The sequence below is a fragment of the Drosophila erecta genome, unplaced genomic scaffold (assembly GCF_003286155.1).
Source record: "Drosophila erecta strain 14021-0224.00,06,07 unplaced genomic scaffold, DereRS2 tig00000000-arrow-pilon, whole genome shotgun sequence".
Lineage (NCBI taxonomy): Eukaryota > Metazoa > Arthropoda > Insecta > Diptera > Drosophilidae > Drosophila > Drosophila erecta.
The window spans coordinates 21,357,893-21,365,594 of NW_020825194.1; the positions used below are offsets into that span (position 1 = coordinate 21,357,893).

The 7,702-nt window shown below is 41.6% G+C and overlaps 1 protein-coding gene and 1 non-coding gene across 2 annotated transcripts in view; one reads left to right on the forward strand and one right to left on the reverse strand.

Moving 5' to 3' along the window:
* The window catches only part of LOC6551818, a 59,389-nt gene that overhangs the window by 30,480 nt on the left and 21,207 nt on the right, over nucleotides 1-7,702 (forward strand). The gene's annotated exons all lie outside the window — the stretch shown is intronic.
* Nucleotides 6,887-6,958, reverse strand: Trnap-ugg. Its single transcript has one exon. It is a non-coding gene; the product is annotated as a tRNA-Pro (tRNA).

A 7,702-nucleotide genomic window follows, 5' to 3' on the forward strand; every position in this document is an offset into this window, starting at 1 on the left:
GCCAAGTCAAAACACTCTTCTTCGAAGCAACTGCACTCTTTTTTGCTTCCCAGAGGTTTTTGTGACCACAAGTCGCGTGCTTGCGACCCACGATGATGGAGGGATTTTCAAGGGGGTTTTGGCTGATTATATTGCCGCAGGTCAGGTCTCAACTTTGCTTTGTTTATGCTGTTTTTCAGACTTGCCTTTAACTACCGTTTTCGCCGTCTTGCGGCTTGTAATGAAGCCATTAACGGACAATTACCGGGGTGACCATCTTATTATGTTCCAATTGATTCCGGCCTCGGGGCTCGAGCTGGTTCTATTTGGCTTCCCGTGTATATCATCCCTTTCCTTTCACCGGGCTGGCGGTCTGTCCTTTCACCTCTGCACTTTCCATCGCTCGCGAATCAACCACAAAATATGATCAGCTCATCCATCCCACATAATTATCAACAAAATTCAATTTCGGCAACCACGCGATCGAATTGAGTGTGCAGACTACACCAACTCAAAACTACACGTTTAGTTTTGGTCCCACATATTTATTTAATATATTATACATTAAAATCTCAAAATATTTGGACCTACTTTGTAAAATAATTACAATCGACTTAGATAAATAAATTGAATTAAATTTCGTACCCTTATTGAGCAGACATAGCGTATCTAAAGTATAAAAATATCAAACTTTTTTTATCTGTAATTTTATATATTTGCGAACCACTCCCATTGTGTTCAGCTGCTGCAAAATTTAATTAAGGTAAAGTTATAAATTATCTGATGAATTTATATGGCATTCACGCATTGCTTCGCCCATTGACTTTACTCACCCGCATCTATCAATCCAAAGATTAGTCGCCTTTCCATTTTATTTGTATCTTACGCTACTTTCCCAGCGTTTTCACAGGCAAAAGTTATTCAAGTTCCGAAAAATGCAGGCGAATTTAGTTAAAGTTTAATTGTTGAATAAATTGCAAAAAAATGAATAAATTATAAATTGCCTGTTCACCCATAAATATTTAATGAGCTCCAAAAGCCAATCGAATGAAAGTGCAATCATTAAATCGAATGATAAGTGTTTAAGGTCGAATTATATGGCTGATGGTCGGATGTGTAACTTTTGTGATTGTTTGTTGCGGCCTAAAGAAGTAAATAAAATTGTAGTAAATAATAAGAATGTATGAAAAGTCCTGCTTACTATGGAAATGGGATCCTAGAGCCCTCAATTATCGCTATGAATTAGGAAAGTATAATTTATTTTTAGCCCATCAGTTTAGATCCATTTTTTGTAGCCGTAATGTGTAGTGAATCGTATAAATTACTTCAAATGACTCCCATAAAAATATTGGCTGAATGCCGTCACCCCAGGGCACTCATGAAGGGGAACTCCTCCAATTTTGTGGGTGTGTCCAGAAAGTGGACACTGCACGTGCCGAAAAATGGTTTAGAAAGTGGCCAAAGGCACTTTGTGGCACAAAAAGTGATGTTATGGACACAGGAGCGAGCATGGATGCCAGTGTGTGGGGCTTTTAGTTTGAAATGGTCGATAAAAAAGCGATTACTAAATTCAATTTAGTCACAAAGCAACGACAACACCTTTGTGGGATTTCCAATTATAAAGCCCGGTCGAAAGAAATATGCTAGTCAATGCAGCACAGCTCTTTTTCCCATACCGCAAAAAGGCAAAATGCAAAGTGCCAAAGGCGTGAAAATAATCCATAAAAAGAAAAGCGGTGGGAAAATAGAAGGAAAACTACGACCAACAGAAGGAAGCACACAAAAGGGGCTACTTTTTTCAGTTAGCATAGCAGAAAGCGCGCTTAAATGATTTTGAATTGTGGACAAACATTGGCGACATGGAAACACGAAGGCGGCGGAGACGTGGACACGGACACGGGTTGACGTTGTCAACATTGTAGCTGCGGCTTCTGGCTAAAATGTTTGCGGCTGGTCAGGAAGGAGCCGGATGCGGGGGAGTTGGAGGAGGAGGAGGAGCAGTTGGCGTGGCTCGATGCTGGATACTGCGATGTTGGTTGGCTAAAAATAGTGCCTGGCAAAGAGCCGCGACCACAAGTTGCAAAAATCACGCGCCACGATTCGTACAAAGAGCAATTGAATGGAACCATCTTTGGGAGTGAGTGGAAAAGTAGTTGGGACTGCTCCCGCTCCTCGTCTGACTTTCGTTTGCGTTGACTGGATGATTATGGTTCTTTTGGGTCAGGGTTTTGTTTTGGTCTACTTGATGTGCTCCCGTTTAAAGGATGACGTGCCCTTGTAACTTTATGGTGCTTTAAACGGGTGTTATAAATATAAATATATTGGTGGGGAACATTTAATGGATTACATTCTTACCATCCGACTCAATTTCATATTTCTCCAATTTAAATGCTTAAATTTCATCTAAACTAAAGCTAAATGACATTTTTAACTCAATACAGACCTGAATCTAGGAAAAACCTGACTTAAAAGTACAATTGGATTGAGGCACATATTGTAACAACCTCAAGGGTATCTGAGCTTCGTCCTCTTTGACCAGTGACCCATCTCCAATGGCCACTTCCAGTTCATTTTCTGTTTCAATTGCAGCACTTTTTGCCCGCCTGTTGGTGCCAGCAAACTAACAAGTCGCCGGGATTGCCGGCAGAAATGTACATATTTTTTATTCCGGGGCAAAATCAATTGGCATTTCAAATTGCACGCCTTTGAGTTTTGTTCGCGCACTGCGTTTGCCATTCGTTTTGAGGGTTTGGGAGTTTTTGTTATAATTGAAAAGTGGCCCGGCCGTCGAAAAGTGGATGGATGAAAGGACCAATCCATGCCACACGCCATTACCCTCGAAGAAATCGAGGCAAACTGTGTTGGCTATTTAAGTTTCGGTCTATCGCCAGTTTAGGCATATAGAGCCATAGTCATCACAGCCATAGCCGCTCCATAGCCATACAATTAATGCAGATGTCGATGCCGAGACGAGACGAGACGAAACCACATTGAGTCCATGTAGGCGTCCATCGGCACAGGTGTGCAGGTGCAACTGCAAGTGCCGGGTGAACATGTCCATAGCTGTGCACTCCGGCATTGGTAGACACCGAATACTTCCTTCATTAGGCTCACCCGCAGCCCATTTCCCACTCCCATTCCCATTCCCCCTACCCCAATCCTCATTTCGGAGCAGCCAACCAACCGACCAATGTGTCCCAATCTGGCCTCCATTGCACGCTGGATGTCGTGTGCGTGTCGTTTGAAATCGGTCCATGCACTGACCAAAAAAAGGGGTAGTGATGTTGCATCACTTAGGGTCATTCATATCTCATGTGCACTTATTTGGAATGCTAGTTTATGTTCAATTGGAGAGCAGAAAACATTCAAAAATCATTCTCGAGTTGAATGCATAAGTGATACATTTCTTGCAGTGCTCTGGAGGGCTACTCTCACATTGTTTGCTGCATAAATAATGTTAGAGTAAATTAATTTATTCGTTGACATGTGTCCTGCGTTTATTTGAAATTGCATTGTCATTATGCAAATGCACTTTCCCCTTACCCCTTTTACCCGTTTTGCGTTCGATTTAACTGCCTGTTGTTTTCTGCTCCTCGGCTGAGTGACTGCGAGCTGAGTTTTTCTGCTGAGTGCCATGATTTATTTGTTGATACAACCGAGTTATTTACACTTAATTTGACAATGCGTGTAATGGTTTGTTAGCCACCTAAATCCCCGGACTGCAGCTAAGAGCGTTTGTCATTTACCAAGTTTCTTGGCTGCATGATTTGCTGCTGCTGGCTAAAATCTCAAATCTATTTGTATTTGTTCTTACTGGTTGTGGGCCAAGAATGCAGCGTTCAGGTGGTCGTATATTCCAGAGCAAATACAATAAATAAATGAACTGCAGGTGTTCTTGGCCGCATTCGTAATCTTCAGGTTTCAAGAAAGGGTTTACCATTAGGCTGCGACATAATGGGACTTAACGACATCGAGTTTGGGAGAGAACGTTTAATCTCATAGATGTATCCTACTGGTTGTGCATTTCACATGTATTTTCTCGATTATTGTTTGGATTCTAACAAACTTTAGGTTACTAGTTATTTAACAATATGGTTATGCACAAGTCTGTGGGTGCTGGTCAGTTGATTGTTGCCCACTGCTGACCAAATAACCGACTTTTCACGCCTTCTGGTATTACATCTATGGCCAGAGCCGTGGCTACCTTACTCCGCAATCCTTCCTTGCCCACAAACCGTCCACAACATTCCGAAGCCCCCGCAACTGCATTGTGGTTGCCTCATTACTACGGGGAAATGCTCACGCTTTTCCCGGCCGACTGCAGCAGAGGCAACATGTTGCATTTTATGAATGAAGAAAATGTAATTTTACACTTGAATTGCGTGACTTGGAGCGGTAAGTTCTCATATTTCATAGCCCAAGATGCCGCAATCCCTCACGTAAATTGAAAAAGAGCATTGATAGGCAAATTAGGCGCTGTCTGCTTTCTGGCCCTCTTGCACAATTGTAACTCAGGGTACACGTAAGGAAAATTACTATGAATTTACCAGTCGGTGACTTTCGTCATTTCAATTTCAGAAATATTATGCTAATTCGGCGTCACATATGCAGCTCAAACACATTGCGGTTGTATTTTAGTTTTAATAATAATCGAACATTTCAATTAGGTCGTCAAAGTGTGCGGAATATTTGTTACAGTGCAATTGTTGCAACATCGTTGGCAGACGAACGATGCTGAGAATTTTCGACCCACCCATCGCCTGTGCCTCATTAGCGGGAATCTCCATTCCAAGTGAGTGATCCTTTCACCAGGGGGCAACGAACATTCACTTTCAATAGCCAATGACATTCACTTGCCAGACAACTGGCAATTGATCAGCAGGCCGGCGCCCGCTGAGCTCTGTATTATGGCACCCATTAAATGCGATTCCAATGCACTCTTGAAAGTCATTAACAGCTTTGGAAGCGCACCACACCTGTCTGGCAATCAGTCTCCAAGCGAATCATTAGTCGATCTGGTTAAGACTTCTTTTATGTTGGGAGCAGTTTGCTGCTCGTGATTTGTTCAACTGCATTTGGGATTGATCTCTGTTCGTGCGCCGGTTTGCCAAGAAGCACACGAAATATATTACACATACGCCACCGATTCCGGTCGCCAATGCGGTGGCAAGAAGTCCGATTTATTCCACAGCCGTTTGTCATATTTTTCCTTTCGATGTTGTTGGAAATTGCGGAGGAATGCGAAAATGTTAAACGCCAATTAAATAGCATTTACTTTTCAAGGAATTTTATTAATTGGAGGAAACATTTTCATTTAATTCTTGGGGACACACCTTTAATAACGATTTGCTAAAATAAGTCACATTAGCACAGTGACAAATTAAAAATATCCAAATAAGGTTATAAGAATTTAAACTACAGCGAGTTCCTTTAGACTATTTCCTAATGAAGATAAATAAAAAACGTAGTTTCTATCATTAAAGCCACAGAATAAACAAATATTTTGGGGCTTTGATCTCGCGGGCACTGGTGTGCAACCTGCATCGAGCAAATATTTTACCATCGAATTCAGTTGGCCAAGTTGGCCAAACTGGCCCGCACTTGTTGCCATCTCGTCTTGTTCCAGGCAGCTGCAGATCCGATCCGATCCGATGATCTCGTCCCGATGCGAAGGCCATCGCCAGTCTCCGCACTTTTGTCAGATGGCGGACGCAGATCAAAAAACTTGCATATTGCTGGGTGATTTTAATTCCGATCCGACCGACCCGACCGGCTGTGAAAGTAGTTTTTATTTATATTTTTCGGCGGTGCATTTGGCTGTCTCTGGATTTGGTAATAATTCGATGCGACGGCCTTATGAGGCCATTATAAAATATGATGGCTCTATTCTTTAAGCCAAATCATTTTTAGCTTGCAGATAGCTTTGGGACTGCTTTTCCCCACAAAAATAAACTGGAAATGATCCGAAAGAAATAGTTTTATAGGGGTTACATCATGGGCACCAATTTATGTCTTTCACACTTTCAGTTCGCGTGGAGTTCGAGTTTTCATTCGGGCTTAGAGCGACACTCATTGTTCAATTTTCCAATTGTTGGCGATAAAACACACAAAGACTTATCGGCCAAGTCAATCGCTAATGCCCCAAAACAAGTAGTTGCATGTGCTTGGCTCAAAGTTGGAGCTAATACGAGTATTAGCCGAGAAGTCATCCGCTTAGCCTGCCTTTCATTACATGTGGCGCTGCCTCTGAGGCAACAAATGTTTTTACACAAAGACAATACAAAGTAATTATACAAATGTTAAATTTGAGATTACACTAACGAATAATAATTGAGCAACATTTAATAACCCCACATTTATTTGATAATACGTTTATTTTTAAACAATTTAATTGGTATTGCCAACCTGCAGAATGGCTATCAACACTTACAACATCTCCGTTTCTTACCATTAAAATTATGTTTAGTTTTGCCAAATTTGACTGGAGATCACTATTCAAATTCAACTTCCTTTGATAAACCTTGATTGAGAATTATAATTAACCTTAAAACGTTACGTTAAATCAATTTGTAAATAATATAGTAAAAGTTTTGTTAGTTTTACCAAGATGTGAAAGAAGTACCTTCATTAAAAAGTAAGATCTGGGTACAGGTACACAGTATACGATACTTGCCATCTCTGATCGCCAGTAAGCCATTGCTACTATTGCTACTTCATTTTATTTGCCATCCAATCAACGCGTTGCCATCTGTGCAACGTCGTTTATTTGTTGGCCCGGCCGAAAGAAAATGCCTTGCAATATCTACATTTTCACATCGCTCATTTCGCGGTGGCTTTCGCTTTGTTTGTTTAATTAACTTTAGGCCGGGCCATGAAAATTTGGCCGCAAGCTAAAAATATTGCAGCCGGGCTCAACCGGGATTTGAACCCGGGACCTCTCGCACCCAAAGCGAGAATCATACCCCTAGACCATTGAGCCACATGCCGAGCATCTGGCCACTGCAGGCTTTTGGCCGCTGCTCCTCGCTTCTTGGCGCTTTCGCGGTGGTTCGTTGCTTTTGCTGACGCGGATGCTGCTGCGGTTGACGTCTTTTGGCCAACTTGTTTGGGAGGCGGCTTTTGTGTGGCGTGTTTTTGGCTGATTGCATCAGCTTCTTGAGGGGGAAAAAGTATGCCACACTTTACACCTTGATCTCCATTTTCCCTCTGCGCCTGTAACTGGGCTGCAGACAATTGCAGATTTTATCTTGGCACCTTTACCATTTACCATTTTATGGAAATGGCACAGGCCCCAGTGTAGATGAAAGCGAACTTGCTGCTACTGGTTTTAATGTAATAAAGTTCTCTTTCAAAAATCATTTGCTTGAAATTGTGTATTCTGCCTTGCAAAAAGATGTAATAAGCTGAGAATAACACCAAGAGCTTCGAACAGCATCGATCTGTATTTATAACTAATGATTCAAATAACGGCAATACGCGTAGTGACGAATGCAATTACAAGAATATATGCTGTGGTAACGGCGCACAAACAAATAAGATTATCTACAAGATCTGGAAAAAAAAGGACCCATACAGCAGAATGGACCTAGTTCCTAGAATTTTAATTAAATATATTTTTTAATCGACAGGTTTTTATTTGTGCAGACTGGCACTTGAATGCATTCGAGTAAATCCTCATTTCGATTGCTGTCTTCAGTTAGCGCAATTAATCAATTATACTCGT